Raw genomic sequence first — 12,694 nt, 5'->3', positions numbered from 1 at the left:
CGAAAATTAAAAAGGGCACTAGCCCCTTGAATTTTAAATCGAATGAGCCTGTTTTGAAGTTTCTACGACACTGCCTTCTGTAAAAACCTTATATGCCCCCAGGGCATAGCTTAAAACCTTTACCCTGAGGGTTGTGGGAGAGTGTCCTCCTCAAAAACATATTTTCTATCTGGAAATCAACTACGGTGAACAAAATGGATATACCACATCCTGTCTTGTTGGAATTAGGGGAACTGATGGCCATGGGGGGGTCTAGTTGCCCTCCAACCACTTTTGAATATTAAAAATGGCACAATCCCTTTGAATTTTCAATAGCATGAGCCTTTTTTGAAGTTTCTACGACAACACTTTCTATAAAAACTTATATGCCCCCAGGGCATAACTTAAAACCCTTGTACTGAGGGTTGTGGGGGATTGTCCTCCTCAAAAACATATTTTCTGTCTGGAAATCAACTAAGCTGATCAAAATGGCTATCTAAACATTTTCATTGGATGTGTTTGGGTGAATGATGGGCGTGGGGGAGGGGGCTAGTGGTCCTCCAATCACTATTTACTATTAAAAAGGGCACTAGCCACTCCAATTTCCAATCAAATGAGCCCTTTTCGAAGTTTCTACGACAACTCCTTCGATAAAAAGTGCCCGGGTATGGAGAAAAAAAACACATCGTGCCAACATCGTTCTTTACTCGGGCAGCGCTAGCGTGCTGCCTATGACTAATTGGATGTGTTTGGAGAAAAGGTGGGCGTGAGAGGGGGTTTAGTTGCCTTCACATCACTTTCGACTATTAAAAAGTGCACTAACTCTTTATTTTCCAATCGAATGAGCCTGTTTTAAAGTTTCTACGACAACGCCTTCGACAAAAACCTTATATGCCCCCAGGGCATAACTTAAGACCCTTGCCCTGAGGGGTCTGGGGGAGTGTCCTCCTCAAAGACATATTTTCTATCTGGAAGTCAACTATGTTGAACAAAATGAATAGCTCAAAGTATTGATTTGTTATGTTTGGGGAGAAGATCGGCATGAGAAGGGGGTTAGTTGCCCTCAAATCACTTTTGACTATAAAAAAGGGCACTAGCCCTTTGAAATTCAAACCGAATGAGCCCTTGTTCAAGTTCCTACGACAAAAATTCCAATGAAAACATTATATGACCCCAGGGTATAACTTATAACCCTTGCCCTAAAGACTGTGGGGCGAGTTTCCTCCTCAAAGGTATAACTTTCTGAACTTTGAACTGCGTGGAACAAAATGGCTATCTCAAAATAGTTATTGGGTGTGGTTGGAGAAATGGTGGGCGTGGAAGGGGTGTTTGTTGTTTTCAATCACATTCAACTATTAAAAACTGGACTAGCCATCTCAATAACAAATCAAATGACTCCTTTTTGAAGTTTCTATTACAACGCGGTATATAAAAACCTCATATTCCCCCGGGGCATTATTTACACCCGTTGTCTCGCGGGCTGTGGGGGGGGGGTCATCCTCAAAGATCTAATTTCCAGAACTTAAAACTACGTTGAATAAAATAACTATCTCAAGTTTTGATTAGATGTGTTTGGGGAAAAGGTGGGCGTTAGAGGCGGGTTAGTTGCCCTCTAATCACTTTTGACTATTTAAAAGGGCACTAGCCCTTTGAATTTCCATTCGAATGAGCCTTTTTTAAAGTTTCTACGACAATGCCTTCTGTAAAAAACCTTATATGCCCCAAGGGCATAACTTACAACCCTTGCCCTAAGGGCTTGCCCTAAGGGGAACTGTCCACAAAAAATAATTTCTATCTGGAAATCAACTACGCTGAACAAAATGGCTATCTCAAAACATTGATTGGATGTGTTTTGGGAAATGATTGGCGTGGAAGGGGTGTTGGTCAACTTCCAATCACTTTCGACTATTAAAAAGGGCACAAGCCACTCCAATTTCCAATTGAATGAGCGCTTTTCAAAGTTTCTACGACAACTTCTTCGATACGAATTGGCCAGCTCTAAAGGAAAAAATTAATAAATAATACATTGTGCCAACATTGTTCTTATATGCCCTAAGGGCATAAATTAAAACCCTTGCCCTGAGGGCTATGGGGGAGTGTCCTCCTCCTTACTTAGTCCCCGTTTCTGGTCTTGTTCTCGAGTGTGCCCGTTCTTTACTTAGACAGCGCGATCACGCTGCCTATGATTTATGCAACAACTTTCTATAAAAACCTTATATGCCACCAGGGCATAACTTACAACCCTTGCACTGAGGGCTCTGAGGGGGTTATCATCCTAAAAGACCTATTTTCCAGAACTTTCAACTACGTTGAACAAAATGGGTATCTCGAAATTTTAATTCGATGTGTTTGGGAAAATGGTGGGCGTGAGAGGGGCGTTAGTCGTATCCAATCACTTTCAACTATTAAAAATGGCACTAGTTCTTTCAATTTCCAATTGAATGAGCTCTTTTGAAGTTTCTACGACAACGCTTTCAATAAAAACTTTATATGCCCCAGGGCATAACTTACAATCCTTGCACTGGCGGCTCTGAGGAGGCTATCATCCTAAAAGACCTAATTTCCAGAACTTTCAACTACGCTGAACAAAATGGGTATCTCGAAATTTTAATTCGATGTGTTTGGGAAAATGTTGGGCATGAGAGGGGCGTTAGTCGCTATCCAATCACTCTCAACTATTAAAAATGGCACTAGCCCTTTCAATTTCCAATTGAATGAGCCCTTTTGAAGTTTCTACGACAACGCTATCTATAAGAACATTATATGCTCCCAGGTCATAACTTATAACCCTTTTCCTGAGGGCTGTGGGGGGGGGAGGGGGTGTTTGTCATCCTTAAGGACCTACTGTTCAAACCTTTCAAAAGCGTTGAACCACCTGGCTGACTCAAAATTGTTGTTGGTTGTTCGGGAGAGGAAGATGTGCATGAGCGGGGTGTTAGTTTTTCCTCAGCCCTTTTTGGCTATTAAAAAGAGTACTGTTTCTAGCGGTGCTCATCCGAGTAGGCCCTTTTTCCAATTTCTACTATAATGGTTTTAATAAAAACCTTATATTCCCCCACGACATAACTTATAGTCCTTGCCCTGAGGGTTGTGGGGGAGTTTCCTCCCCAAAAATATATTTTCTATCTGGAAATCAACTGCGCTGAACAAAATGGCTATCTCAAAATTTCTATTGGATGTGTTTGGGGGAATGATAGGTGTCGCGGGGGGGGGCTAGTTGCCCTCCAACCACTTTCGACTATTAAAAAGGGCACTAGCCCTTAATTTCCAATCGAATGAGCTTTTTTTAGATTTCTACGCAATACCTTCTTTAAAAACCTTATATGCCCCAGGGCATAACTTAAAACCCTTGCCCTGAGGGTTGTGAAGGAGTGTCCTCCTCAAAAACGTATTTTCTATCTGGAAATCAACTACGCTGAAGAAAATGGCTATCTCAAAATTTTGATTGGATGTGTTTAGGGAACTGATGGGCGTTGGGGGGGGGGCTAGTTGCCCTCCAATCACTTTCGACTATTAAAAAGGGCACTAGCTCTTTGAATTTCCAATCGAATGAGCATTTTTTTAAAGTTTCTACGACAACGCCTTCTATAAAAACCTCATATGCCCCCAAGGCATAACTTAAAACCGTTGCCCTGAGGGTTGTGGGAGAGTGTCCTCCTCAAAAACATATTTTCTGTCTGGAAATCAACTACGCAGAACAAAATGGCAATCTCAAAATGTTGATTGGATATATTTGTGGGAATGATGGGCGTGGGGGGGGGCTACTTGCCCTCCAATCACTTTCGACTATTAAAAACGGCACTAGTCCTTTGAATTTACAATCGAATGAGCCTCTTTTGAAGTTTCTACGACAACGCCTTCTATAAAAACTTTTTATGCCCCAAGGGCATAACTTAAAACCCTTGCCCTGAGGTTTGCGGGGGAGTGTCCTCCTCAAAAACATATTTTCTATCTGGAAATCAACTATGCTGAACAAATTGGCTATCTAAAATATCTGGCTATTTGGATGTGTTTGGGGAAAAGGTGGGCGTGAGAGGGGGGTTAGTTGCCCATAATTCACTTTCGACTATTAAAAAAGGTACTATCCGTTTGAATTTCAAATTAAATGAACGCTTCTTGAAATTTCTATAACAAAGATTGCAACAAAAACCTTTCATGCCCCCACGGTAAAACTTATAACCCGTGTCCTGAGGGTTCTGGGTGAGTGTCCTCCTTAAAAACATGTTTTCTATCTAGAAATCAACTACGCTGAACAAAATGGCTATCTCAAAATTTCTATTGGATGTGTTTGGGGGAATGATAGGTGTAGAGGGGGGGGGGGCGAGTTGCCCTCCAACCACTTTCGACTATTAAAAAGGGCACTAGCCCTTAATTTCCAATCGAATGAGCTTTTTTTAGATTTCTACGCAATACCTTCTTTAAAAACCTTATATGCCCCAGGGCATAACTTAAAACCCTTGCCCTGAGGGTTGTGAAGGAGTGTCCTCCTCAAAAACGTATTTTCTATCTGGAAATCAACTACGCTGACGAAAATGGCTATCGCAAAATTTTGATTGGATGTGCTTAGGGAAATGATGGGCGTTGGGGGGGGGAGGGCTAGTTGCCCTCCAATCACTTTCGACTATTAAAAAGGGTACTAGCTCTTTGAATTTCCAATCGAATGAGCATTTTTTTAAAGTTTCTACGACAACGCCTTCTATAAAAACCTTATATGCCCCCAGGGCATAACTTAAAACCGTTGCCCTGTGGGTTGTGGGGGAGTGTCCTCCCCAAAAACATATTTTCTATCTGGAAATCAACTACACAGAACAAAATGGCTATCTCAATATTTTGATTGGATGTGTTTGGGGGAATGATGGGCGTGGGGGGGGGGGCTACTTAGCCTCCAATCACTTTCGACTATTAAAAACGGTACTAGTCCTTTGAATATCCAATCGAATGAGCCTCTTTTGAAGTTTCTACGACAACGCCTTCTATAAAAACTTTTTATGCCCCAAGGGCATAACTTAAAACCCTTGCCCTGAGGTTTGCGGGGGAGTGTCCTCCTCAAAAACATATTTTCTATCTGGAAATCAACTATGCTGAACAAATTGGCTATCTAAAATATCTGGCTATTTGGATGTGTTTGGGGGAAAGGTGGGCGTGAGAGGAGGGTTAGTTGCCCTCAAATCACTTTCGACTATTAAAAAGGGTACTAGTCCTTTGAATTTCAAATCGAATGAGCCCTTTTTCAAGTTGCTACGACAAAGATTTAAAAAAAAAACCTTATATGCCCCCAGGGCATAACTTATAGTCCTTGCCCTGGATTATAAAGGGCACTAGACAACACCTTCTTTAAAAAACCTTATATGCTAGCTCTTTGAATTTCACTAGCTCTTTGAATTTCCAATCGAATGATCATTTTTTTAAAGTTTCTACGACAACGCCTTCTATAAAAACCTTATATGCCCCCAGGGCACAACTTAAAACTCTTGCCCTAAGGTTTGTGGGAGAGTGTCCTCCTCAAAAACATATTTTCTGTCTGGAAATCAACTACGCTGAAGAAAATGGCTATCTCAAAATTTTGATTGGATGTGTTTGGGGAAATGATGGGCGTTGGGGGAGGGGGGCTAGTTGCCCTCTAATCACTTTCGACTATTAAAAAGGGCACTAGCTCTTTGAATTTCCAATCGAATGAGCATTTTTTTAAGTTTCTACGACAACGTCTTCTATAAAAACCTTATATGCCCCCAGGGCATCCTCAAAAACATATTTTCTATCTGGAAATCAACTACGCTGAACAAAATGGCTATCTCAAAATGTTGATTATATGTGTTTGAGGGAATAATGGGCGTGGGGGGGCTAGTTGCCCTCCAATCACTTTCGACTATTAAAAAGGGTACTAGCCCTTTGAATTTCCAATCGAATGAGCCTCTTTTGAAGTTTCTACGACAACGCCTTCTATAAAAATCTTATATGCCCCCAGGGCATAACTTAAAACCCTTGCCCTGAGGATTGTGGGGGAGTGTCCTCCTCAAAAATATATTTTCTATCTGGAAATCATTTACGGTTAACAAAATGGCTATCTCAAAATTTTGATTGGATGTGTTTGGGGGAATGATGGGCGTGGGGGGGGGGGGCCGTTGCCCTCCAATCACTTTCGACAATTAAAACGGGCACTAGCCACTCCAATTTCCAATCGAATGAGCCCTTTTCGAAGTTTCTATGACAAATCCTTCGATACGAAGTGCCCGGGTGTGGAGAACAAAAAAAAAACCACACATTGTGCCCACATCGTTCTTTACTTAGGCAGCGCTAGCGCGATACCTATGATCTTTGAACTATTTTTAACAAAATGGCTATCTTATGATTTTTATTGGATGCATTTGGGAAAAAAGGCGTGGGGGAGGGGCTAGTTGCCCTCCGATTACTCTAGAGTGTTAAAAAGGGCACTAGAACTTCTGATTTCCAATCAAATGGGCACTCTTTGAAGTTTATCTGACGTCCCCTTCCATATGAAGTGCCTCTGGAAAAACATACTAACTTTGGAGCCATATGGCTTTTTCTATAGATAACGCTATAGCGTTCCCTCTGAATTGGAGCACCATCTCTTGAAGCCTTTATTATATTTCGAAAATGCAGAACGTGGACACTATATCCGATACATGCAGATAAAGAAATAATATTAAATTCCATCAGTTTCCTGTTTTCAATCAAAAGAAGCTCCCAACAATTTTTTTGCTATGTAATATTCAAACTGTCATTACTTGGTTATTTAAAAAAGAAGAAGGTTGGGATCAGAACCACTGTTAACATACATCTGATCTTGTCTAAAGTGTAGCCGCATGGGCCTTTTCTTGATAAAATCAAATTAAAATGACAGCAAATATTATATTGACAAAACTATGTTCCAAGTGTCAAAAATTCATGTCTGATGTAGTGGAATACCAGGCCAACTAAAAATTAATTTTGAAAATATCTTGTAGTAGCCTTGTCAATATTTTCGACAGACAGCAGTAGGTCCTCTCAAAATATAGGTGACTTTGCCGAAACTTCACTGAACATGTAAAACAGATGAGAAATAATTGGTTTCAAAATTCAAGGGTCCTCTGAGGAAAACATAGTTGTCGGATTTACGGGTACTTTCTCAACAACAAAGGATTTTGATGACTATTATTTCTAAGTATAATTCAGATGAAAAAAAAAATTTTTTTTTAATTGTAGATTAACTTTCAGATGCTAGATTTTTTCCATAATCTGAGGAACACCTGCTTGGCCTGATACCATGTTCATATTTTTTTAGGATTTGACTTGGTTGGACACAACATCCTAATTCATTTGTTACTGAATAACTTTAAAGCAAACAAAACTTTTTGTTGGAAAACTGGAAAAAGAAGTGAAGATAAAGGTTCTACCCCCGCTAAATATTTTACAAATCTTTTTTTTTTCTTAATATTATTCCTTATGTATTGGACTGCTCCTAAACCGAAACCCAACTAATATGTGGAAAAAGAGAATAAATAAGTAATCTAAGGGGTGTAAGTCTACAAGTAGTCCAGTACATAAGAAAATACGTTAAGAAAACAATTCTAACTTCATAATATGCAGAATAATCCTAGTTAACACATTTTGCAGGGGGAGAACATTTATCTTCACTTCTTTCTTTGTATTTCTAGTTTTTCTATCATATTTGTGAATTTTCTAAGTCTTGAAAATCATTTATAAAAAAACATCCAAGTGCCATCTAACTAATCTAACCTACCTTAACCTAAATTTTCGGTAGGCTATTTGTCCATTAATGTTTTCGTTAGATGGCACTGATGGTGTTTAACTAAGAATATAGATTATTTGCAAACAGAAAATGCAGTCAAATTTATGTTTATTTTTCAGAATTTTTCTTATAAAAATCGTACAACAGTGAAATTAGTAAAGATAAGGGTTCTTCCCTTGCAAAATATGTTAACTAGGATTATTCTGCATATTATGAAATAAGAATTGTTTTCTTAACATGTTTCCTTATATATTGGACTACACCTAGACTTACACCATTTAATGATAAAATTTGTATTTTCTGTTTGTTTTGTATATAACCTATACCTACATAAAAAGGAGGGGGACTGGGGATGAATTGCCAAAAAGGCAAATAATACCAAGAAAAGGGCATAAAATTATGAATCTGAAAATATCTCTTGTTTTTACAGTAGGTCTTTTTCTGAAGAGCCACTAGCCTAGGCTATTCTTAACCTTTACCAATAATTGTGCTTTTGAAAATTCATTGAGCATACATATCTTAGTTTGGGCTTTATTTGCACACAAGCAGGGGTGAATCTCCAGCATTTTTTTAGGGGGGCAAGAGGGGTCCATACCCACATAATCAAAGGGCATGGAATATATATTTTTTCCTCAACATTATTAGGGGGAAACTACCCCCCCACCCCAAGCGATGCCCCAGCAAACAAGGGAGGGGATATGTAAGGGTTAGGCAAACTGATGTACTTTTAGGAATGATACAAGTAAATAGGCTATATAGAATGTCTGCAAGTATTTTCCAGAATGTTTGCTGTTTCCTTCAGGAAAGAGTAGTCTAATCGCCAGATAGATAAGTGGCCCAGATGCTAGTCCCATAATGTAATTAATTATAAATCAATTGTAGTCGGATCTTAGATATGTCATTCTTTAACTTCAAATGCGCGTTCATATTTGGCAGCATCTATATAAACATAATCAAAAGGTAGTGTTTTCAGACCTGATCGCATATTAAGATTGTGTTTTCAAGACAACTTGAAAATCTGACAGCATTTTGAAAATGATTTAGGTATCACAAATATCTGAAATTCAACAGCCAGCAAACAGAAACTCATATCCTGTGATAGTTCAGCCGTTTTGATCTCAGCTTTTAAGATGGGACACAAAGTGGAACCTCAGCTGCAGGAACGCACTGTAAGACTGATGGAAGGACCCTAGTCGCCAAGGAGGATCTTTAATCCAGTACACATATATTCGAACATTTACTAATATACCCAGGCTACCTGTTAACAGGATCTGTCCAAAAAATCTTTATTCCTCTTAAAACCTGATGGATGGTAGGTTGGTAGTCACATCTGGCAGTACGCCTTTGTCTCATCCTTTGGAGAACTTACTTGAGCCTTTACCACTTAAGGATATTTTCAACTTCTAATACTGTGTTTGTTGCGTCTTTTTAGTAAAGGCATTAGTAAAGAGCTAGTTTTTCGAAAATCAACACGTACAGGGAAATATCACCAGCCAGTTTATTTGGAAGTTTGTCAAAATTATGTTTTGCCTATATCAGGTTTTAATATGGAAAATGTCTTTTCGAATAAATTTGCATTCACTTTTTAATATATAAAGCTTATAATTTAATTGCAAAACTAGTTTTTAATGTTTTCATCAGTAGACTTAACCGTTGAATTGTAATTCAACGATTCCGGGGCACTGGAATCGCCTGGCATACGCACCTATCTCTTACCTTCAAGATGAGACGGGCAGATTTATGCTATCAAAATCTACAAAGAAACTTCCAATTATCTGAGGCCCAAATAAAAAAATTTGAACTAGATTTGAAGATTCATTCAAATTGTACGATCATTTTGTGCTATAATATTGAGATGACTTAGAAAGAGAACTTTTATCTAAATGCAGTAAAAAGTCCAAAAATAAAAAGAAACAACCATTGCAACAATTGTATTCAAAACTGGTTGTGTCATTAACATCCCATTTTGCATGTTCAAGACCTTGTAAGTTTGAGCAAATCATTGAAACAGAGCCTGTTATGAGGCTCTGACTGGTTCCTATATATAAAATGTTTTTCTTTTAGTAACTTTTTTTCCAGTAATTAAGGCAGAGTCGGGAGTCAAGACTAAGTTCACCGCAACTTGAAATTATGCTACATTTGCACTGATTAAGAATCTAAAGCATAGTTCAACAACTTATGCGTTTTAAGTTCTGTGTTAAATTGCACGGGAGTTGATTTGCGGGGAAGGTTAGTTTAAGGGGGGTTGAAATAAACAGGGGTGGTTTCGACTGAGGGCTCAATTAACTGGGTTGAGTTGAACAGGGTTGACTTGCATGGACGCCGTTTTTACATTATATTCTCTTTGGCTAAAGGAATTACGATTTTAAACTTAAGACTGATTAAACACTAAAGGTTTTTAACCTATTTCTCACCCCCACCCCCCTCGAAACATCTTACCGTTCCAAAAAAAATATCTGAACTCTTCAGTCAAGGCAAAAATACTTGATATTTTAAAGCCAATAAAAACCTGCTCGACTTCTCACACATTTCCTGGATGAAACAGTGCCTCAGAAAATTACGACTTAAAGCCTTAGTCTGTTCAGAAGAGAAGTTTATTGACTCGAACTCGATACAAAATAAACGGTTAACGTTAAACATGGTTTATATCTTTTGGATCAAATAATTCATGATTACAAACAATAGGTAAAGAACGACATAAAAAAACTAAATTCTATTTAAACCATTTTTTTGCAATTAATGCACCAACGAAGTATATAACTCATTAGTTTCAAGGATACACATCAAAAGCGATTAGCGAATAATTGTATTGGTTCAAACTTATAACAATAAGTTACACTCCCCAAAAATGGAATAGGACTTTAATGACAACTGTGCAATGAAATTCAAAACATAAGAGATCCTTAAGGCAGTTATCTATTAAGATGATTTGTTATTTTTACAAGGAAAAAAGCCCCAGGGACTATCAAATTGAAACTGAAGCCATAGATAATTAAAATATTTAGAAACACCAGAAGAAAGATTTGTTTTTCTAAATTATATATTTATTGGATATTGGGTAATTATATTTTAAGCTGGACACCATGAACATCTTCGAACACCATATGTGTTATGCTTACTACAGTCAAGAGCATGACACAAAATAAGCTACACTTGAGTTAAGCATAACAAATTAACATTTACTGGCCTCTGTTCTGCAGACGCTCTAGAAAAACCGGTGTGAAGAATACTTTCTCATAAAGAATTTCATACATATGAAATAAAACTCTGCGTCATAAATAAAACTTAAGTTGAGTCAAAGCTCACAAATATATTCTGTGAATGCGTAAATACGATTTCTCCAAGAGTTAAGACAAAGCTTAGGGATACATTACCGATTTCACTTTAAACTATGACAACCTTTCCTAGAGAGATTGGTGGAGTGTACTCCTGGATTCAAACTACAGAACCAAAACTGCTAGCATTCTTACCTAATCAAAATATGTTTCACATGACCAGTAAAATAAAATCATTATTTGTGTTCAGTGGATTGACTTGCATTAGCAAAAATGATTTGTTTCTTAACATTAAATAAGATTGAAGTTTATGCTTTCAGTATATTTAACAATAAAAAGGGGGCAACCATATAAAACATAACATAAAAGGAAAATTGAAAATACATACAATAAGTTTGACAATGGCATTAATTGCAACAGGAGTGTAAAGAAAAAAGACATTTGAGACACACGTAAAAGTTAAGCAGAAAAAGTGGAAATGAAAATAGCTTAGAGGAAACAGTTTGTAGACCTCGTCTAGTCTTTGACATTGCATCAAATTATAATTCAAAAGCCGCATTTTTGAATGTTAAATTTTAAAGGAAAAGGCATTTCAAAGGTACTATTTCTGGTCTAATTTTTCATATGCTAAACCGAAAAATTTTTCAAGATAAATACCACTAACCTTACTAAAATTCTTAAGACGGTAATGTCTTTTTTCATATTAGCATTTTTAAAAACATAATTCAGATTTGCTCAAATTTTAAAAAAGGTTTTCATATGCTGAGATAGGAAAATAATTTCACCTGCATAGGGCTTTCTATAACTATGACATGAGCATACATAACTTCGAAATTAAAAAGAGCCTAAGCTTCATCTTTGTCAAGAGAACTTTGACACTGGATACATATATAACACCCTTTCAAATTGACAAAAACAAATGGTTTTCACTCAGATTTCTCTTGCGACGAGATAATTGGGAACTATAAGTAAAACGTTCCATTTGTACATTATACTTAAATGCGTTATTTTTTCAGTAAGATATCTTTAGTACTGTTGACCAGTATGAGTTCTTTGATGATCAGATAGGTGGGATTTCCGACCGAATGTTTTCTCACATGTACAACACTTGAAAGGTTTTTCTCCAGTGTGTTTTTTTATATTTAGATAAGGTTGATTTTTGGCCGAATCTTTTATCGCATTTGAAAGGTTTATTCTCATTTGATATAGGGTTGATTTTTGGCCGAATGTTTTATCGCATTTGAAAAGTTTTTCTCCAGTATGAGTTCTCTGATGTGTAGATAAATTAGATCTTAAAGAAAAACGTTTCTTATATATATCACATTCTAAAGGTTTTTCTCCAGTATGAATTCTTTGATGATCAGTTAGTTGGAATTTTTGGTTGAATATTTTATCACAAACGTCACATTTGAAAGGTTTTTCTCCAGTATGAACTCTTTGATGAGAAATTAGGTTGTATGTATGGTTGAATGTTTTATCACACAAGTCACATTTGAAAGGTTTTTTTCCAGTATGATTTCTTTCATGAAAAGCTAGGGTCGATTTTTGACTGAATTTTTTCTCACAAAAGTCACATTTGAAGGGTTTTTCTTCAGTATGAAATCTTTCATGAAAGTTTAGGTTGAATTTAGGGCTCAATGTTTTCACACACATGTCACATTTGAAAGGTTTTACTTCTGTGTGAGTTTTT

This window comes from Artemia sp. Qi Xiang Cuo, chromosome 14, assembly GCF_049724085.1.
Source record: "Artemia sp. Qi Xiang Cuo chromosome 14, ASM4972408v1, whole genome shotgun sequence".
In the NCBI taxonomy this organism is placed as follows: Eukaryota; Metazoa; Arthropoda; class Branchiopoda; order Anostraca; family Artemiidae; genus Artemia; species Artemia sp. Qi Xiang Cuo.
This window is presented reverse-complemented; position numbering follows the sequence as displayed.